This window comes from Natator depressus, chromosome 3, assembly GCF_965152275.1.
Source record: "Natator depressus isolate rNatDep1 chromosome 3, rNatDep2.hap1, whole genome shotgun sequence".
Taxonomy (NCBI): domain Eukaryota; kingdom Metazoa; phylum Chordata; order Testudines; family Cheloniidae; genus Natator; species Natator depressus.
Window position 1 is genome coordinate 72,693,257 of NC_134236.1, and position 23,179 is coordinate 72,716,435.

Here is a 23,179-nt window from a genome sequence, read left to right on the forward strand (position 1 = left end):
GCAGATTATAAACTGGGCACAACTAATCCACAATATACTTTTATTCTTTGCTGTAGTATTTAGTTGAGCAATACACATTTTATTTTGCTAAATTGGTAAGGTGCATAGATACTAAGCTGCACAAAAAATTTTAAAAAAACCAATTCATCCCATAATTCATTTTAAAAATATTGTGAAATGTATTGACTATTTACTATGGCACTGTGATGCATGGGAAGAATCCCAGTTTCTGCGTGAAGCCCCATTGCTTTGTATGGGAATAGGGATCTATCCCCACTGATGACCTGTGGGATCACCGTACAAACAGCACTGAGGATGCGGACACATCATTTTGCTCTTCAGTGCCTTCTCTTTTGCGTGCATGTGGTCTTGTTCTTAAAGCATTACAGAAAACTGTTTGTGAAAGGTTGAAGAAAGCTAATTGTTTGAGTTGTCATTATTTCCCCAGCCAGGTTGCTGACAGATCTTGTGGCCTTTCAGGCTTCTGTAAAGCAGATCTTCCTATGTAAGAGTGAGGGGGAGAGGAAATTTAATTCTCCAAAATGTCTTTTCAGACCATTTCCCTTCCCCACCGCCACCCCCACACACCTCTCCATAAGCAGAGGGCTGCTTACCCCAGCAGTGGATACACATGGAATGTCATCCCTAGATCCACAGAGGCAGGAGCTGTCCTGCATGGCTGGTTGGTTACCTCTCTGTGTAGTTCTGCTGGACTCCCCTCCCCGTGACAACTTTTCTCCGGGAAAAGGTGTGTTATTGACCAGGTCCTACTGTGTCTCTTCAGCAGCTGCTACGGAGGGAAATCTGCAGGAGGTAGTGTGGTTTCTGCAGAAATCTCTGGCCTGGATAGGGCACAGGAATATGGAGAGTTAGTCCCTGTCTACACTGACAAGTTTCTGCACAATGAAGCAGCTTTCTGCCCCGTAACTCCTGAGGTGTACACACTCCCAAGCCAGTTAGTGCGCAGAAACGGGGCAGTTGCAGAGCTGTAAAAAACCACCCCAACGAGAGGTGTACAGCTTCCTGCGCTGGGGCTACAATGCTGTGATGCCAGTGTAAATACCCTGGTCGATTACAGCACTGGAACTGGCCTCCGGGAGGTGTCCCACAATGCCTGTTCTCACCTCTCTGGTCATCGGTTTGAACTCTACTGCCCTGCCTTCAGGTGACCAACAGTCATCCCCACCCCTACATTCCTTTGGAAATTTGAAAGTCCCCTTCCTGTTTGCTCAGTAATGCATGCAGTGGTTTCAGTACATCTTTCCAGGTGGCCATGCCTGCTCCACTCACCAGGCGATTCCCCGCTTGGAGCAATGCCTAGCTGCTGGACCTCATCAGCATTTGAGGAGAGGAGGCTGTGCAGTCCCATCTGCGCTCCAGATGTAGGAATTATGATACCTATGGACAGATTTCACAATGCATGACAGAAAGGGTCCATGACTGGGACACATTGCAGTGCAGGGTCAAAGTGAAGGAGCTGCAGAACGCCTACCACAAGGCTTGGGAGGGAAACCACTGCTCTGGTGTTGCGCCCACGAGCTGCCAGTCCTACAAAGAGCTGGATGTGATACTTGGTGGCGACCCCACCTCCTTTGCGAAGGCCCCTGTGGATACTTCGGTGGCTTGTGTGCCAGTCGAGAGTGCACCGAGTCAGGAGGAGGAAATCTTGGACGAGGATGTGGAGGGGGAGCCAGAGGGAGAGGATGACTCGGAGGTCAGAGATGCATGCAGCCAGGAGCTCTTCTCTACCCCAGAGGAGGCTAGCCAGTCACCGCTATTGGAGGTTGGCAAAGCACAAACAGGAGAGGAGGCCCCTGGTAAGTGGCTTCGATTTTGGGAATCACTGAAATGAGTTGTTGAGGGCAGGCAGGTTGCAGAAAGTAGGCTTGTGTCTGTATGATGCGCGTACCACCACATGCCTAGTCTGAGCAGCGGAACAGGTTGTTGATTGACTCCCCCACTTCACAGGAATCTGCCTCAGAGATCTCCACGGAACTCTCATGGAGATACTGGGCAATCTGCTGCCGCAGGTTCCTCAGCAGAGCTACTTTGTTTCCTGCCCCATTAAGGGTAACTTTCCCTTGCTACTCTGCTGTCACTGGGGGGGGACCATTGCTGCGCACAGGCAAGCCGCATAAGGGCAGAAGCCGCAGTCTTGGAGAAGACCCTCCCTTGATTCCCTGCTCACCCTCAGCAGTGAGATATCTTCCATAATGAACACAGCCTGTGGAAAATGTGGGGACAGTAATGGTTATAAGCCCTCCCTACAGTGCTGGCTCTCCCCAAGAGCCACGTGCCCAGTGTACAGAATGGTCCTGGAACACTGATTTCCCCTGCCCCTGCAGTTACTCACTATTTGGGGGGTCTTGTGGCTCATGTATTCTTGCCTGGGGTCAGCCAGTTAGTGACGCGTATGTGAATACTGGCTGTTTTTAAAATCACTGAATCAGTGGTTTGTGTGTTGCAAACAATACTGCATCTGTAAAATGTTGCATTTTGGCTTCACAGATATGACCTTGGGAGCCCAGCCACCCTTTCTGTTATTGCCAGCTGAATGGCTGCGCAGAATTAGAAAGCAGCCACAAAGAACTAAAGAGGACTTTCTGCATGATGTCATGATGCACTCCGCAGTCAAAAAAAAAAAAAAAAGAATTGAAGGAGTGGTGGGACAGTGAGAAGAGGGACTGAAAGGAGAACCTGGCATGCCAGAATGACGCCACGGAGTGGCTCTTAAACGTTATGGAGAGTCAAGCGGACACACTCCAGGCGATATTAGCACTGCAAACCAAGTAGCTCTGCGCCTGCCCTCCCCTGCAGCTGCTGTCACAAAACTCTTTCCCATGCGCCCACCAGACACTGCCAACACACTCTTATCAACCTCCTGGCTCCAATCTGTACCCACTGCATTCCACTCCTGCCTATCACAGTCCAGCACTGCAGACTCCCAGTACCCACTGCACTCAACACCCGTCCCCCTACAGTTTAGCCCTGCTGAAGTACAGTACCTGCTGCACTGTACTCCAAAGGACAAGGTTGCATATGATACCCAGACATACACAAATCTTTAACCATCCTGGGACCCCACCTCCTCCTGGGACCCTCCCTTCTCCCACCCCCCACAGTGCTGATGTGTTTTTTGTTTCTCTCTCTCCTCTGGTTGTTGTTTTTTAATAAACCTTCACAGTGCATCGTCTGCACCAATCACAATCACCTCCTAGCATTACAAGCACTGCACTCCCAAGCATAGCAAAAAATATTAGTGGCTTTCAGCTTCAGATTGCTGCCTCAAGGCATCCCTGATCCTTATGGTCCCACGCTGCGCCCCTTTAATAGCCCTGGTCTCTGGCTGATCAAATTCAGCCTCCAGGCGCTGAGCCCAGCCCTGAGTGAAGCTTTCACCCTTCCCTTCACAAATATTATGGAGCGTACAGCATGCAGCTATAAGCATAGAAATATTGTCATTGGCCAGTCCAGCCTCCCATATAGGCAGCACCAGCAGGCTTTTAAATGGCCAAAAGCACACTCAACAGTCATTTTGCACTTGCTCAGCCTGTTGTTGAACCGCTCCTTGCTGCTGTCAAGTTGCCCCATGTATGGCTTCATAAGCCATGGCATTAAGGGGTAGGCAGGGTCTCCCAGGATCACAATGGGCATTTCAACTTCCCCTACGGTGATCTTCTAATCCGGGAAGAAAGTCCTTGCTTGCAGCTTCCTGAACAGGACAGTGTTCTGAAAGATGTGTGTGTCATGCACCTTTCTGGACCAGCCCACAGTGATCCACAAGTGCCTGGAGAACTATAGAGATATATGCCTTCTGATTAATGTACTCGGTGGCTAGGTGGTCTGGTGCCAGAATTGGAATATGCATGCCATCTATTACCCCTCTGCAGTTAGGGAAGCTGTAGAGAGGCTAGCCAGGGCTTGTCCCTCTCCGGGGTGGCAGGGAACCACACCGCCTCATTCCCTTTGGGAATAGCTCTTGTGGGGAATTAGTCCGGCCACGGGAGTCTTCCTCTATGGCCTTAGGGAAGGTACAAATAAACACAGTGAGCCCAGGCCCTGGGTCAGGAGGGTCACTGGTGAGTCAGGAGCTCAGGCCCTCGGGCAGGGGCTAAGCAATAACAGTATGATAACAAACCGAGACCCTAGGTCAGGACGGGGCAATGGTGAGTCAGGCACTCAGGCCTTCAGGCAGGGGCTGAGCAACAACAGTATAGAAACAGTAGGCCCAAGTTGCCTGGGAGAGGGGGAGACTGCCAACCGTGAGTTGGGTGACAGGGTGGGCACAGGCCCTCCCACTTCACTGCATCCCAGCCCGGGGCCCTAGCAGCGGCAGACGACCCACTGCTGAGTCAGTGGGGATCCTGGCCACAACACACTGACATGGGTTCTGGCAGTGCTGCAGCCAGAATAGGGTCGGCTGCCCCCAGGCTACTTCCGGACTCCCCCTCTTGTGATACCTGGGTCAGGGTGGTGTTCTCAGCGGGATCCAGCACCATGGGTTCCTCAGAATAGCTGGCCAGGGGTAGACTCGGCAACTCCTTCTGGTAGCTGGCATGGGGCAGGCTCAGCAACTCCTCAGGGTAGCTGGCGCGGGGCAGGCTTGGCAACTCCTCTGGGTAGCTGGCGGAATCCTCAGGTCTTCCACAGGCCAGTGGGCTTTCCCACTCGCGAGCTAGGCTGGAGGCGTCTGGCCTCCCCGGCGGCTGCTTCCTCAGTGAGCCCTGAGGTTGGGACTTTATACTTCTGGGGCAACACCTGACCCTCTGTGGGGCAGGCTCAGAGCTCCCTGGCTCCGCCCACTCTGGTGTCCGGAAGGACTCGTCTCTCTCCGGGGTGGCAGGGAACCACAGCACCTCACTACAGAAGCCCATTTGTACAAAGCCATCCACAACGTCACGTACGTTGCCCAGAGTCACGATCTTTTGGAGTAGGATGCGATTAATGGCCCTGCACACTTCCATCAACAGGAGTCCAATGGTCAACTTTCCCACTCCAAACTGGTTAGCACTAATTGGTAGCAGTCTGGAGTAGCCAGCTTCCACAGTGCAATCACCAAGCTCTTCTCCAGCGACAGGAAAGCTCTCATTCTCGTGTCCTTGCGCCGCAGGGCTGGGGTGAGCTCATCACACAGTGCCATGAATGTGGCTTTCCTCATGCGAAAGTTCTGCAGCCGCTGCTCATTATCCCAGATGTGCATCACGATGTGATCCCACCACTCAGTGCTTGTTTCCTGAGCCCAAAAGTGGCATTCCACTGTCGTCAGCACCTCCGTGAATGCCACGGGCAATCTCATGTCGTTGCTACTATGCATGGCGAGATCAATGTCGAACTCCTCTTGCCTTCATAGTTTAACGAATAACTCCACTGCCACTCGTGACTTGTTAGTGAAAGCGAGCAGCATATTGATCAACAGTGCGGGATCCATTCTGCAGACCGTAGAGGCAAACCACACAGTACACAACCCGTTGAAAGATGGTGCCAAATGCAGACAGAAGCACAAGGATTGCTGGGATGTGAAGCAATGCCTCATGGAGCATTGGGACAGGACCCAGGATGCCCCGCGACCCACTCTGCCTTCCCACAACTCTTAGCGGCAGAAGAGGAAGAGATGCTCTGTGGGATGGCTGCCCAGAGTGCACCGCTCCAAATACTGATGCAAGTGCCACAAGTGTGAACACGCTATTGCGCAGGCAGCTGACAGTGTGAACACACAACAGCGGTTTCCCTTCAGCGTTCTCTGAGCGGTGATGTAACTCTGCCAGTGTAGACATACCCTTAGTCAGTACCGTCCCTCAACCAGTCACCGATGACTTGAAACCCCATGAGTGGCAGACTTCTATGTAGCACTTGCAGAGGGACCTCTGTGGGGTCCCAGGGAGAGATAGCAGAGGGAGAGGGAGAGGTGTGTGTATGTGTGTTACTTATATCCACTTCCACTTAAACCTTTTTTTTTACTCCCCTTTGAATGGAGTATGGTGATTTTTAGCAAAGTATAATAGTATTTTTTGTGGGGGAAGGGGTGTCTTCCAATTCTGTATCAAAGTAGTGCTATGTAGAAGTTATCCAGACCTTGGCATTGATGTCTAAAATTGACTTTTCTATTGTCCTTATTCTGGTAGCTGGAAGGAGATTACAGCGTATAGTGTAAATTTAATGTCACCCTGGTAGGAGGTGGCAGGTTAGGAATCTTGTCAGTCACTGATTTACTGCTTAACAGTAGGGAAAGGCTTTAGAACAACCCCCCGCCCCCCAGGAGTGTCATAAACACTTCTTTATTGTCAAGATGTCAGAACACAACCCAGGGTAGCCACTAAGCTTAGAAGTGATTTATGAAAAAAGATCACCTGGAGATTATTTTATTTTTATCATTTTAAAAGGACATGAAAAGATCATTTTCATTGTGTCTTTTTCCTGGTCAGTACACAAATACCAAAAAGAGGCAATTTGCTCATAAAAGGACCATTGGTATTAAGGGAATGTTCTAAATTCTGTATTGTTGATAATTAATTTCTATTACTTGGGCTGATTTGTGGGACATTCTTCCATCCCAATTTTTTTAAATTTCTGCTTTTATAAAAGCTAGATTTCCTCAAGATGCACAATATGTTCAAATTCTGCTAAATTTCTCTAATGATGCGAAAGCTGAAAGGAATAGTGGCTTCTTTCAGAATCTGTGACTTTTAGTGCTACTTTTCCATCCACAGTTACAGCTTTAGGAAACTATAATTAGGAGCATGTTATTAAGATCTTAGAATCATATGAAACAATGCCATTTTAAAAATAGATCCAACAATAAAACTAACCTTGTCAAGAATAAAAGGCACCAGTATGAGTTTTATAAATTTAAAACTGTCATGTGGCTAGATCAATAAAGAATAAAAATACCTCCCCCAAATCTTCACCACCTAAGGTATGTTTAATGTCACGGACATCACTCTAATGTGGAAAGCAACACAGGACACCACAGTATTATTAATTAATTTATGAATAGTACTATATCGAAAGTTGTGCTAAACAGTAAAATAGGTTACATACCACTTAACTATTTTCCTATCCTGCATATATGCCTAAATTTTGCAGCATATACAGTATATCACTCCTCTTATTAGAGAGCTAAACAAAGTGGTTCAGATGAAATGAGGTCACCCCCTTCCCCATAAACATACACCAATAGGAATGCAAATAGAACTCTTTTTCAGGTTTTGAAAAAAAGGTAGGGCCTGTGTGATGGGTTCCCCCCAGGGTGCCACCTGGAACTGGGGAACCACTGAGCCCCCTGGCCCACCAGCCTGGGCTCCCTATCACACTGTACTGCTGTGATAAGCTGCAAAGCCCTCCAGCCTGCACTTTCATCAGCATACATACAGGTAGGGACAAACCCAGCTGCAGTTACATGCAGCCTCTCTGACCAGCCCCTGCATAGGAAGACTACAGCCAAGGCAACTCCCAGCTCCCCAGGCATGCATCCCCTCTGGAGTATAAACCCAAAATCATACCATCTTGCGCTGTACAGGGAACTGTACAGAGTGAGGTCATAAAGTTTTCCCCTTCCCTCAATGTGGACAGGAATATGCAACAGCCTTTGCCCCTTAGGTATGATTCCCACACACTTCACTCCAACTCCCTGGTTTAGATAAAGCAAAAACAAGCTTATTAACTAGAAATGATAGATTTTAAGTGATTATAAGGGATAGCTAACAGATCAAAGCAGATTACCTAGCAAATAAACAAAAAATGCAAACTAAGCTTAATATTCTAAATAGATTGGATATGAATTAGCAGATTCTCACCCTAAGAGATGATACAAGCAGGCTGCAGATTCTTAAGGCGCAAGCTACACTTGCTTTATAGCTTGGAATCTCCAGGTCTTTCACACACAGGCTAGAAATCCCTTTAGCCTGGGTCCAGCACTTCCCCCCAGTTCAGTCTTTGTTCCTCAGGTGATTTCAGAAGCCCTCTTGTGTGAGGAGTAAAGAACTACAGCTGATGTCACTCCCTCCCTTATATCACTTTTGCATATGGCGGGAACCCTCTGTTCCAAAGCTCGGTTCCCAACCAGTCTGTAGAAAAATACTGACATCCCAAGGTGGAGTCCAGAGACATGTGGTCTGATCACATGTCCTAGTAGAGTCATAGCAGCTATTACTTACAGGCTGTTTGTAGCATTCTAGGAAGGCTCATTGGGTGGAAGATTATCTTCTCCCAAGGCCTATTGTTTTTTTCCTAATGTCCTATTGCCCTGAATAGGCCCTTCCCCACCCACTATTTAGACTGAAAGCATCTTGTCTAGTGGGTGTCACCCAGGTGTAACTACATTTTAAATATAGATACATAGTTAATATTCGTGACTTCAGATAGAAAAATGATACATGCATACAAAGAGGATAATCATATTCAGCATAACTTTTTCCAATGACACTTCACATGATTTATCTTGTACAAAATGCATCATAGATATGCCATAAACTTATCATTATAATATCACTGTGAAGCATATGGGGTGCAGTGTCACAGCCTGATCCAAAGCCCATTGAAGTGAATGGAAATTCTGATTTCCCTGTCTACAACTATCTTTGGATCAGGCTTAGAATGATATGCCTCTGCCATGTTTGCATTGCATTGCCATTTCTAAGTGTCTTAAGATTGCTACCAGAAGTAGCAAAATAAGAGGCAAGACTTTTCTGTGGTATTCCAGATGCAACCAGAATCAGTGTATCCAGAAATACCATAAGAGTGTGTTTTGGGAATATTTCCACCCCAATAGTGCTGATAAGCATACAGATTTTTACATGCACAGGAGAACTGAAACCAAACAACATAAGTTTTAGGTTTGTCCATGTCTAGAAGCTAAATTGTGCATTAGCAAAGCTGTACCACCCCAACAGGAGCTTAGGAGGAAATTGTGCAGAGGGACTTCGGAGGTTACAGTATCCTCCCTGCTGCTTTTGGGGTGTCATATACCCCCAGCAATGCAATGAAAGAAGAGGCTTCACACTGCTCTGGGTAAAGGAATTGCAACTGTCCCAGGCCTTTGCCCAGGTTGTGCAAAGGGCTCCTTGTGTACACTCTCCCAAAGAATCCTTGTGAAGGCCTGCTATAATCTAGCCCTACCTGTTACCCTTTCAAAGCATAGCCAGTGTGACAGGAATTTAAAAAAATCCCATGAATTGTATTACTTTGTCACTGTATGTTAAAATAAACTTCAATCTGTGTGTCTTTTCCCTCTTCTTGCAACTTTAATTGCTATGCATTAATTCTAAAACTTGTGAAAGTGAGAGATAAATAAGATTTCCTAGTGCAAGAAGACAACAAACAAGTCTTCCCACATACCATCACCCTTTCTAAGCAACTTAGGCCTGATCTGCTGTTCCTGTCCTGAGAATATGCTTGTCAGAGAATGCTACATCAGACTGACAAAATGGCTCACAATGAGATATACCTGATTTTGTTATTATTTCCCAAATGCGACGGGATGTGTTTGGAGACAATTGGATTCTTCTCTTGGGAGTAGAGTTCAAGAAAGTGGGAAGAAATGCACTGTCCTTCTGGCAGGTTTTCAAATTGAGGTTTGGAGTGTGTTTGGGAAGTTATGACCAATCATTAGTCAGGTAGACCCATGTCCTTCCTGACTGATGAAAGCCAGCAGAGAACTGCTGAAGCCTGCCTGTAGGATCTTGCCAGAGTGAATGAAATGACCCTCCACTGTATGTGTTCCTTCCTCTTTGAGAAATCCTAGAGTGACAAAATGAGAAACTGCTCTTCCTTCCCAAGGGTTCACAAAAGCAGAGTTCCATTTGTAACCCATCTGGGGTGGGGTGGGGTTTGAGATGTTTTGGGCTGCAGTGCTATCAATTATAGATGATATTGAGTGCTATGTCTCTTTTCATCAAATTCAGATTCTACAAGTCTCATTACTTTTCCCGTGCCTAAATGAGACAAAAATCTAACACACTGCCAGTGACTCAACTGAAGAAGGTAGAAGTCTTGCCTGTTGTCAATGGAAAGCATTTAGAGGAATGGGCAGAGGTAGTGTTTGTCAATCCATTGAGGGTGTACGCCAACCTTCTGCCAAAAAGGTGGACAGGGTGTAGAATCTGTCATGCCTTCTGTATTCTCAGTAACAGTGCCTTTCATCTATTGCTAGCCACGAGGATGGTACCATACCTTTCTATTGGAGATCACACATCAATCATCCATGCCTTTGGCACTTTGGCACTAGTTTTCTGCAACGTGCTATTTAGGGATGCCCTTGAAATCCATTGGTAGCCTGATCTTTAGATTATGTATTCATTATATTGATTCCTTAAGAATCCCCAGTTATTATGTTGATAGTTGGCAAATTCTTTTCACAAGATCAGGCCCAGTATTACTTAAATTATTAAGTAGTTGGGAACCGTGATGTGCACAGTTGAAACACTCACTCTATAGGGACTCTTCTATAATTAAAAATAGTTTATCCATACATTTAGCAAGTCACAAACACTTCAACTCAGTAAGGTAGATAGAGCTACTACAAAAAATGTACATCTGTACATCCATATGCTCAAAGCATCGCTTGTGGAGAACAACCTGAAATGTTAGCCATCATCTTCCTCATCACCATCACCTTCCACATCATTACCACTGGCCATCATTCTGGCACCTCCCAAGGACTACATCTCCTTCTTCCCCCCGCCCCCAGGCCGGGATGCCACTTTTACAATATGTTATGCCGACGCTACTATGTTTGATGCATATTCAGTAGGGGATTTTTCTCCTTTTCCTTATTTGAATTTCCTTACCTTACTAATGTTGGAGTGTCTTTTTTCTATAGGTTAGTTTATCAATGATCTCAACTTATTATTATATACATCAGTTCATTGCCATGGCCCTTTAGTGGTTCGGTATCTGAGGATGTAGCTCATGTACATCATTTCATTGTCATGACACTTCTGTGGTTGGATCATGTATCTGTGGTCAGAACTTCCCCTTAAACACTCTATTTTCAGCTCCCGAATATTTGGGGGTTTCTGTTGGGCCATTTATTTGTGCACAGTTCATAGGCTTCAAGCCTTATGCTAACTTAATAAAGCCAATGTCTTACAGGATACAGGTCTGTAGGTTCCTTGCTTTACTGCTGAATATAATGCAAATCAATAAATATAATAAAGGCAAGCTAGCTCACTGGGCTACACACTTCAGCTGGTACAGAATCCACTTCCTGAAGCATCCTAAGTGCAGTAAATCAGTGTGAACATATTTCACATCAGTTCAAGTCTTTGCACGAGCTTTCTTTCTCCTTTATGGATTCAGTTCAAGGTCTTGGTGGAAACCTTTAAAGCCCTGAAAGGTCTGGGGCCTGGCTATTTGAGAGAATGACTCTCATCTGATTCCCTATCATAGCAGTTAAACTGAGATGGGATACATTTGATTTTGGGTGAGCATTTCATGGCTGGTGGCAGGGCTTGATAAGTTGAGGGCTCCTTCTTATATTTGCTTTCCTCGTTTCAATAGATGATGTAGAGTTTATTTTGTTTATTTTATTTTAGCCAGCTCAGTGTCTTTTTTTCTTTTGCTTCTTTTAGTCTTGAGAAAAGAATAATATTTTTCAATACTTTACATGGTTTATAATATTGTTTTGTTTTTAATTTTTAAATTAGCAACTATGTGAAGAGTTACCTAGAAATTGGCAGGATTTGTTTTGTGTGATTGTCTTCAAATTCTGTAGTAGTGTTGTGACATGGGACATATTTTTCTTTTTAAAACACTCCTATTTGAAAAAATAGAAAAGGACTAACATGGTATTGTAGTGGAACTAGGATTGTAATCAAATAATTAAAGTACAGATCCAAGAGCTACTCAGTGTAAATAGGTTGTTTTCCTGCATTGAAATTTTGGAACCAGTTGACTGTGCTGTTATGGGTTTATTTAAAGAATAAACAAACAAAGATGAAGCTAAGCAAATATGTCACTAACTTCTTATCTTCCCTAAACTAATCAAATGAAATACAATGCAATGATCAAATTGAATTTAAATTGCAGCTTTCATCAATACATCAATGGTTCAGTTTATTTGGCTTGCCAATTAGTACAGTGAATAATTACATCAATTTATAAGGTTAACCCAAGAATTATTATTACTCCAGTACATCACAGGAAAGCTAATGAAGAAAGCCTTTCTTTTAATCTAATCAATTGGGCTAAGAGTCTGCTAAAAGCAAGCACTTACTCTCACATTTATTTTAAGAAAGTATAGCCCTTAGAATGATTTCTTTATAGTTTCCCTCTTTGGTATGCTACCTTAAGTTTCTCTGAACATGCAACCTATGCTAGACTCCATTTACTTAGCTTATTCCTCTTCCCACATTAGTACAATGTTTGCATCTTTCTGAACATATTGAATCTATTTCCCTAAGTTAAGTATCCTCACACCTTCTTGTCAACTGTCTAAATGGGCCATCTTGATTATCACTACAAAAGTTTTTTTCTCCTGCTGATAATAGCTCATCTTAATTAATTAGCCTTTTACAGTTTGTATGGCAACTTCCACCTTCTCTGTATGTATATACTCTGTATGTATATATCTTCTTACTATATGTTCCATTCTATGCATCCGATGAAGTGGGCTGTAGCCCACGAAAGCTTATGCTCTAATAAATTTGTTAGTCTCTAAAGTGCCACAAGTACTCCTGTTCTTTTTGCGGATACAGACTAACTTGGCTGCTACTCTGAAACCTGACACAGATTTGTTAGTCTCTAAGGTACCACAAGTATTCCTGTTCTTTTTACAAATACAGGAGTGATTCTTAAATCAGGCACTTAGCAGCTTTGGAATAACATGCTTTTTACCCAAACTTTTTACTCAAATACGGTTTTTTAGCATCTACCTGGGGTAACTGTTAGTTACACACACACACTTTCTAATGGACTATTGAAGAATTCATACTTCTCTGAATTCTATACAAAAGCACCCTAACGTCTTGGACTATAAGGTGGCTAGAAAGCTGGCTAGATTGTCAGGTGGTGAAACACTGGAATGCGTTACCTAGGGAGGTGGTGGAATCTCCTTCCTTAAAAGTTTTTAAGGTCAGGCTTGACAAAGCCCTGGCTGGGATGATTTAGTTGGGGATTGGTCCTGCTTTGAGCAGGGGGTTGGACTGGATGACCTCCTGAGGTCCCTTCCAACCCTGATATTCTATGATTCTATGATCTTCATAGTCTCTAATTCACCTGACTAGTCTTAGCTGAGAAACAATTCTGATGTTGCAAACAGCTTGAGCTCATTTCATATGCAGGGAGACTGTCAGTCTCCTTCCCACTTGGTTATAGACTTCAGGCTTGGAGCCTTTCTCTTCTCCTTCTCTGAATCACTGGTCCAGGGAAGAGAGCAATATACAACTTTCATTAGAATACCAGGGTTGGAAGGGACCTCAGGAGGTCATCTAGTCCAACCCCCTGCTTAAAGCAGGACCAATACCCAATTTTTACCCCAAATCCCAAATGGCCCCCTCAAGGATTGAACTCACAACCCCAGGTTGAGCAGGCCAATGCTCAAACCACTGAGCTATCCCTCCCCGCTTCAGGTGTCATTGTTGATGTGAGAGAATTCTCCCCCTTTTCTGCATGGTTAGAGTCTTCTGTAGGGTTTAGGTCTCCCTTTGTTCCACCCCTGGGTCCAACCTCGTCCAATTAAAGATTCCTGCATGTTGGCTGTAGCTCATCATAATTTGGATCAATAATTTGGTATCTCAATCTGAGGTCATGGATGATTCCAGACAAAATAGGTAATGAAAACTCCCTAAATAAGAATATTATTTAGTAAACTGGGCATTCAACCAGGTTTTGAAAGCTTTCTGAATAGTCATAGATTTTTAAGGCTGGAAGGGATCATTAGATCAGCTAGTCTGACTTCCTATGTGACACAGGCCATAGAATTTCACCTAGTTACTCCTGAACTGAGCCCAAAAACTTGTGTTTGACTGAAGTATATTTTCTAAAAAGGCCAGTCTTGATTTCAAAACATCAAATGATAAAAAATCCACTACTTCTCTTGGTAGTTTGTTCCAATGGTTAATCACCCTCCCTGTTTAAAAAAAACATGTCTAATTTCTAATTTGAATTTGTCTGGTTTTAACTTCCAAGTATTGGTTCCTTTTCGGCCATTTCAAGACTCCTTTCCGTACCCAGTATTTTCTTCCCACGAATGTACAAATATACCACGGTCAAGTCACAATTTGAACTTCTTTTTGATAAGCTAAACAAATTGAGCTCTTTTGGTCTCCCAAAATACAGCAATTTTTCAAGCCCTCATATAATTTTTATTGGTGTTTTAGAGAGCTAGTATTTTTGTTTTCTTCAGTCAGAATGTCATGCAGAACTAAGTCAAATACTTTACAGAAGGACATGTGCAATTAGTCAAAGCACAGCAACTTCCTTAGAGGCACTAATCATTGTAGACTGTTTGGGAAAATATTGCCAAAAAATGAAAATAAAACAAAATAAATAAAGATGCCTGGCTCCTCTGTCATGATGGTTTTTTTTACACTTCTGGTGAAGATACTCTATATACAGCAGTTTTTTTTTTTACTTTGCCTCTTTTGCTGAATCCAACTGCTTCATGTACACTTTTCCTCAGATTTTCGAATGACCTTCATAAAGCATCAGTAATATATTACTTAGTTGGCTGAAGAAGACCTCTGTCTGTGTGGCTCGAAAGCTTGTCTCTCTCACCAACAGAAGTTGGTCCAATAAAAGATATTACCTCACCCACCTTGTTTCTCTTAGATGGCGGAATACAGATATGGCCGTCCCTCCCTCCCTGTGATAATACACTTCTGTTGGGACAACACTTTGCTAACTTTTAAGATGTGTATATAAAACACCACTAAGGAATATGAGATTAGTGTTTAATTTTCACAAACGTTTAAAGAGATCAACTGTTTATTTTTTCTTTTTTCCTAAGTAAAGCCAGATTGACACCAGCAAAAGTAGGAAGCAATCTGTTCCACCACTCATATCTATTATTAGAACCATTAGATTCAGAGCTGACTTTTATGAATAATGCTATCAAACTTTTAATTAAAGAATCTGTGCTCTCTTCTGTTGTAAGTGGTAGAGGGGGGCAAAGGAATCCAAATGGGGCTTAAAATGTAGAAGGGAGAGAGTAGCTCCCTGTTAAACCCTCGGCTAAAACTCCACATTACTGGGGCTGCAAGGCTGGGGAGAAGGTTGTGGAGCCATCATTCTCTGTGCATGCTCTCTACAGCACTCTGCAAATATTTAGGTGGAATCTAATGCAGCTCTGTGCTATATTAACTTTCCTTCATACCTGCCTTCCTGTCAGAGACAGCCCACTCCAAACCCCATTGAAGTAAATAGAAGACTTTCCATTAACTTGAATGGGCTTTGCTCCCTGGAGGCATAATGTGCAGATAAGAGTGGAGAAACCAAGGACAGTATATCATCCAAAGGAATTATATTGGTGAAGGAGGAGGATGAGACCAGGCACCCCCCTGGAAGGATGAGGGTTTGGAGCATCTAAAATCATAGATCCCTCTGTCCCCCAAATCTCTCTCTCTTGGATGCCCCTGTTCTCCTCTTTATACTGCTAGATAAAACAATACAGCTTATAACTTATTCTATCAGTTTTTGTAAAAAGCATTTTTCTAGCTAAATAGATAGTAGCATTGATTTTTTCTATCCGCTCGATTTCCCTGCTATCATTTTCCTTATACTATTCTAAGTGCAGCATGTCATGCATGTTCACTGAGGGTTTAAGACCCAGATCTTCAAAGGTGTTTAGGCACCTAAATACCTTTTAGGATCTGGGTCCAAATGACATGTCCAAGATCACACAAGGAATTTTTAACAGAGCCAGGAATTGAACCAGATCTCCTGAGTCCCTGTCCAGTACATTAACCACAACAGCAACTTTCCTTTACAATGGATTGTTATTTCTGACCCAGATGTGATGTAGAAGTTTCTTATTTTATTTTGTATTTGTATTCCAGTAGTGTTTAGGGCCTCCAATCAATGATCAGAGCTCCATTGTATTGCTGCTGTACAAAAAAAAGTAACAAGAAGTCAGTCCCTACCCAAATCTGGGTTTGTGACAAGATGCAACTGGTGGATGAAATGGACTCATGGGCCAGTGGGTTGGGTGTGGGGAGTAGGAGGATGAGGTAACAGTAAACAAGCAAGCTTATTATGGTAGGCAGTAGTCTCAGTTTACTGCTCGCCTAGTCACTGTGTGAGCTCTTAATCTTAGGCAATTTCTATATTCTGTACTTCAGCTTGTATTGTTGGGTTTTTAGGATAAACAGCTCGCAAAATTTTGCTTAGCTAGCAAGTTTCCCTGGGAATTATTAGGTGAAATGAAGGCTCATTTAGAAATGTTATTTTAGGGTCATTAAATCCATTTTAAAGCCAGACAGGGAGAAACCAAAAAACCCAGAAGACTAATAATGCTGTGGGGACTACTTAACAGTGTGTTCCACACTGACATGGTAAATCAATGTCATTTTGTTTAATCATCTACATCTTATGTTTTTCTCTTTATTTTTCTACGCTATGCCAGTGAACTTTGGTTATCTTTAGGAGAAACTTATCACAGAAGAATAGACTGATAGAGGGTAGGGGGTGCTAGTGTTATGTAGCCTCAGTAAGAAGAACTTGAACTCTGACTTCAGAAGAGACTGAGTAAGGAGTTAGGAAAGAGACTGTGTCTGAAGAACAAAAAGCCACGTGGCACCCATTTCTTCCGTGGACGAGAGTGAAGGGCAGTGTGAGCACAAGGAGAGATGAATGAGAGGAGGCATGCAAACCTTGGTCACAGATTCATCCCTGGGAATCCAGATGAAAGTTGTCTTTGAAATATTTAGGCTGATCATTTGAAAATTGTCTAGGAGGCTTGGACACCCATTTGTTTTCAAAGGAATATTTCAAATCCCTAAGCAGTTTTGCAAATCTCAGTCTGAAACTTCTTCACAGGATGTTGGTTCTTTGATTCTTTTTAGGCTTCTCAGCCTTCCTGAAGGAACTAAAGTTTGTGTAGGGAAAAATGAAATGCACATTGGGATTCTTCTATGCAACAGTTCAGTGGGCATTCAGAGCTCATATAGTAGGGGGCTATTTTTGTTCTGAATCTCAATTGAGAACTGTAAAGAATAATTTGGTTTTGAATACTGTGAACACCACCAGTATTAACCACCAATACTATGAATGAAGTAGAGGCTAGGGGCTAGTGATGAGTCAGAATGAAGCCGCATCAGAGAGACTACCTCTCCCTCCATCCAGCTCCCTCCCTCCCTCCCAAGACAACCATGGAGTTCCAGGAAAATGTAGCTGATAAGCCCTAGACAAATCTTGTGTGATCCAGAGATAAAACATTCTTCGTCAAAGGCATTCACACAGGAACATAGGAATTGCCACACTAGGCTGCTTTCTCCTTCCTTCTTTCCCCCTCTCCACCCAAAATGACTTCCTCATTCCCAGGAACGCTCTTTCCCTCATCTGACTTTTCTTCCATTTTGTCCCTCGGGAACCCACTCACCCATCACCTGTCTCTTTGTTTTGGTGATGGCTTCTGTCTGCTGCTCTCCTCCCTGTTGTACTAGTGGGAATTAACTTCAGGCTGCTGCCAGCCATCTCACTGTCCCAAACCACAAGGCTGGGGCCACCAGCTGCAGTGATTCTTCTAGGCCAGTTACTCCTGGCTGGCAGCTCTACAATATCTGGTTTCATTTGGCTCAGTTGCTTGGCCCTTCTGTGTGGCTGGCAGCCACAGCAGCAGCAGAGCTGCATAGCCAGGAATTGTAGTAGATACCCAGCAAAAAGTTGTAGGTGACAGGGGACATACCACTAGAGTAAAATGTGGGTGGGGAAGGTCTGTCTCTTCTCCCTATAGTTGTGACTCTTGAAGTCCAAAGAAAAGTATTTGTTAATAGTAGGCTATTACTGGGGAAGGAAAAAGGTGTAGAAAAATAAGTGAAATTATTTGTCAGGCAGACGTCTGGTCTGTCAAGTGTATAACAAAAGCCATGCACGGATTATGAAATGAGCATAATCTATTTTAAATCCTAGTATCTGTTGGGATAGCAGTGCATTTTACCAGTTGTTTCACACTTCCCTTCTACATTCAAGATATGTTTAGAATGCAGAGATTCAGGGTCCCCAGGGGAAAGTGCCTCCTGACCTCTTTGTAGTGATGTGCCCACAGAAACAAAAAGATGGAGGGGTATGCTCAGGAATGAGAATATTTTAGTCTTGCATGTATATTCAGGTGGACATCCCCAGGATAATAAAAAGCTGGAGAGCATTGGTCATAGAATCATAGAATCATAGAATCATAGAATATCAGGGTTGGAAGGGACCTCAGGAGGTCATCTAGTCCAACCCCCTGCTCAAAGCAGGACCAATCCCCAATTAAATCATCCCAGCCAGGGCTTTGTCAAGCCTGACCTTAAAAACTTCTAAGGAAGGAGATTCTACAACCTCCCTAGGTAACGCATTCCAGTGTTTCACCACCCTCCTAGTGAAAAAGTTTTTCCTAATATCCAACCTAAACCTCCCCCACTGCAACTTGAGACCAGTACTCCTTGTCCTGTCATCTTCTACCACTGAGAATAGTCTAGAACCATCCTCTTTGGAACCACCTCTCAGGTAGTTGAAAGCAGCTATCAAATCCCCCCTCATTCTTCTCTTCTGCAGACTAAACAATCCCAGTTCCCTCAGCCTCTCCTCATAAGTCATGTGTTCCAGACCCCTAATCATTTTTGTTGCCCTTCGCTGGACTCTCTCCAATTTATCCACATCCTTCTTGTAGTGTGGGGCCCAAAACTGGACACAGTACTCCAGATGAGGCCTCACCAATGTCGAATAGAGGGGAACGATCACGTCCCTCGATCTGCTCGCTATGCCCCTACTTATACATCCCAAAATGCCATTGGCCTTCTTGGCAACAAGGGCACACTGCTGACTCATATCCAGCTTCTCGTCCACTGTAACCCCTAGGTCCTTTTCCGCAGAACTGCTGCCTAGCCATTCGGTCCCTAGTCTGTAGCTGTGCATTGGGTTCTTCCGTCCTAAGTGCAGGACCCTGCATTTATCCTTATTGAACCTCATCAGATTTCTTTTGGCCCAATCCTCCAATTTGTCCAGGTCCCTCTGTATCCTATCTCTGCCCTCCAACGTATCTACCACTCCTCCCAGTTTAGTGTCATCCGCAAATTTGCTAAGAGTGCAATCCACACCATCCTCCAGATCATTTATGAAGATATTGAACAAAACCGGCCCCAGGACCGACCCCTGGGGCACTCCACTTGACACCGGCTGCCAACTAGACGTGGAGCCATTGATCACTACCCGTTGAGCCCGACAATCTAGCCAACTTTCTACCCACCTTATAGTACATTCATCCAGCCCATACTTCTTTAACTTGCTGACAAGAATACTGTGGGAGACAGTGTCAAAAGCTTTGCTAAAGTCAAGAAACAATACATCCACTGCTTTCCCTTCATCCACAGAATCAGTAATCTCATCATAGAAGGCGATTAGATTAGTCAGGCATGACCTTCCCTTGGTGAATCCATGCTGACTGTTCCTGATCACTTTACTCTCGTCTAAGTGCTTCAGGATTGATTCCTTGAGGATCTGCTCCATGATTTTTCCGGGGACTGAGGTGAGGCTGACCGGCCTGTAGTTCCCAGGATCCTCCTTCTTCCCTTTTTGAAAGATTGGCACTACATTAGCCTTTTTCCAGTCATCTGGGACTTCCCCCGTTCGCCACGAGTTTTCAAAGATAATGGCCAATGGCTCTGCAATCACATCCGCCAATTCCTTTAGCACTCTCGGATGCAACTCGTCCGGCCCCATGGACTTGTGCACGTCCAGCTTTTCTAAATAGTCCCTAACCACCTCTTTCTCCACAGAGGGCTGGCCATCTACTCCCCATGTTGCGATGCCCAGCGCAGCAGTCTGGGAGCTGTCCTTGTTAGTGAAGACAGAGGCAAAAAAAGCATTGAGCACATTAGCTTTTTCCACATCCTCTGTCACTAGATTGCCTCCCTCATTCAGTAAGGGGCCCACACTTTCCTTGGCTTTCTTCTTGTTGCCAACATACCTGAAGAAACCCTTCTTGTTACTCTTGACATCTCTTGCTATCTGCAGCTCCAGGTGCGATTTGGCCCTCCTGATTTCATTCCTACATGCCCGAGCAATATTTTTATACTCTTCCCTGGTCATATGTCCAACCTTCCACTTCTTGTAAGCTTCTTTTTTATGTTTAAGATCCGCTAGGATTTCACCATTAAGCCAAGCTGGTCGCCTGCCATATTTACTATTCTTTCGATTCATCGGGATGGTTTGTCCCTGTAACCTCAACAGGGATTCCTTGAAATACAGCCAGCTCTCCTGGACTCCTTTCCCCTTCATGTTAGTCCCCCAGGGGATCTTACCCATCTGCTCCCTGAGGGAGTCAAAGTCTGCTTTCCTGAAGTCCAGGGTCCCCATATCCCCTTCAATGGTTGTGGGTATGCCTATGAGCAAATGCCCTTGGACATTACTGTCAGCTGTGAGCCTGCGGAGGAACAGGGAAATGAGTATGAAATATGCAATGCCCTAGTTAACAAGATAAACTCAACGCAGCTAGAATGCTTTCACTGTGGTAAATAGAATCTCTCTGTGGAATTATAAAAAGGCAAAATGTCACAAATGCCAAGAGATTAAGCACATTAGCTGGGCATGCATATGGAAAACAAATGTACAACACCAGGTAGGTAAGAGAGATTCCCTGAAAACGCTACTTTGACTAGCTGTGAGATTAAGTTCTTTGTATAATCAGAATTTCAGAAGACTGGGCTGAATGTGAATAATCTGTTAACAGCTGAAGAAGGTTAGATAGATTAATATTTTTGTTCTGCCTCAAAATGCCGTTCCATCAGTTATGTTTAACTGAGGAGAGAACCAAAGAAAATCTAAAACTATTTTTTATAAAGGAATTGTCAGATGAGGCACAAATGCCTGAGATACCAGGCAATTCTTCTACCACCATGAATCCTCACAGTGTACAAGAATGTCAATTTGCTTGCAAGACTTTAAAAGGGAGTAGGTGTGTATGGTCAGATTGCCGCACTCAATGCACTTAGCTTTTTTGAAAATCAGACTCTTAGTTAGTGCTTAAATGGGAGCTGAGCTGTTTTGAAAACCATGCCGATAATGAATTCAGCATCAGAGCAGAATAATCTCTTTATTATAGCTCAGGGTTTAGGTAACCTTTGCTGTCCTTGTCCTAGTTTGGATTATTTTAAAGTTACAAGGTCTTTTCTGCCTTTACAGAAACTTATGAAACTCCCTTTAAAGTTCAGTGGATCTTAAAGACATGGTTAAAGTTCAGCACACACTTTAGTGCCTTTCTGGATTGGAGTGTTGGACCCTGATCCCAAACCGACTAGAGTCAAAGGGTCCCTTTCCATCATGGAGAGATGGATCAGGTCTCTATGCAGGGGCCACCCACAATACCAGTGTATTGGTCTGAAATGACTAGGGAAGTATAACCTTTACCCTTTTTTGTAGCACATGTGGTAGCTCAATGGATGTGATAACCCTGGAAATTCAGTTTGCCGCCTTATCTCCCCTACTGGACTTTGGCTTTAAAACCACAATATAGCCCAAGGATAAAGGATAGTCCACAAAACAGTGCAGTATCATACTGTACTGCTCTGGGATGATGGATTTTCCCCCATCCCATTTAATTTTCTCATGTAGCCGTCATTACCATTCATTGTCCTCAATCATATAGGTTGTTAATTACTGTGGTTATATATTACTCATAACTTCCTCCTGAGATGCTATCAATTAGGGAATGGCCAGTGGTCAGCAGAACCCTGCACCAATAATGTGCTCTGCCTGCACATATTTAAGTATTCCTGGAGGTCTTTTACAGGAGAGAAGTTCTCTTCTTGTTGTGATAAACACACATTCCCATATTGCCAGTGGTAACCTAAACATTCTGAGTTCCCAGACTGTCACTAGCCCTTATGGGGACACACAGGAGTACGTGCTGGGGAGGGTCAGGCTGGATGGGGAGTGGGGCACAAGGAACTCACTGGTTGCACAGCCATGCAAAGGCTACTCACACTTGCAGTCCCTGCCTTGCACATTGCTGCAGTGTAAGAGTTTGCTTCCTCCAAGAGCCTCCTGGGGTTCCCCATACCCGAAAGGGATGCAGGTAGTGAAGCAGGAAGAAGAAAAGGAGGCTGTCTCTATCTGCACTTGCTCAGAGACCTGCCCTGGCCAACTAAGGGAAGGAGGTTACACCCTCCTGAAGCACAGAGAAATTCAGTGAGAGATTATGCTCAGCATAATGTAGCCCTTCAGAAGTATCATATCCTCAGTGTCCTTTATATGATAGCCACTTAATCTGACACAGCGGGTCAGTTGTTTATCTTCCTGCATCTCCTCATGTCTGCTGGGCACCCACAACACAGGATGTGACCACCATGTAAGGCAGGGCCAACAAAGGTTGCCTAGTCACTCTAAATATCTTGTGAAGGGGAGATACCACTCTAAGAGCCCTGATCCTGTGAGATGCTGAGCACAGCCATTTAAGGTACAGAGTACCCTCAGGAAATTTCAGATAGAGCTTAGAAGTAACATTGTTTTAAATTGCTTAAGTGATTTAGGTGTGGGAGAAAGGGAATTTTCTTTCATACACTTTTCTTCTCTTCCCCATGGTAACTGCTGTAGCTTGAAAGAGCCTTTATTTTGTCACTGATTGCTAATGATTATTTTCCAAGCGTGGAAGTTGTATTCTTAAATCTAATTCTTGCCTGTCAAATCTCTGATTCTGATCATTCTTTGTTTCTGTCGGAGTGTTCATTGTTTGCAATCATTTGGAAGTAGAGCTATGAGAGTTTGGGAGAACCCACCTGGCAAACATATGTTACGAAGCTTCTGTGTCTGGGGATGGCTTAATTAGACTGAACATCACTTTTGAAGGACGGAAAAAATTAGGACAGCAGAAATAACACCCTCCCCACCCCCGCACCACCCATCAAACAGCCCTTGCAATTTTGAAACCACTTCTACTGATAAAGAAAGTAAATGAAATATCTCCAAGGAAAGAAACAGGATTAAAAATGCTGTTATACTTTCTTTTTCATCCATCTGCTTTGTATCGTAATTAATAAAAGAAATAAAC

The 23,179-nt window shown here is 44.0% G+C and overlaps 1 long non-coding RNA gene across 1 annotated transcript; it reads right to left on the reverse strand.

The window, feature by feature from the left end:
* Positions 1 to 361: 361 nt before the first annotated feature.
* Positions 362 to 20,500, reverse strand: LOC141983910 (uncharacterized). The gene is made up of 3 exons (XR_012638569.1): positions 20,436 to 20,500; positions 692 to 842; positions 362 to 501 (listed from the first exon to the last, which is right to left on the reverse strand). It is a non-coding gene; the product is annotated as an uncharacterized LOC141983910 (long non-coding RNA).
* Positions 20,501 to 23,179: the final 2,679 nt, after the last annotated feature.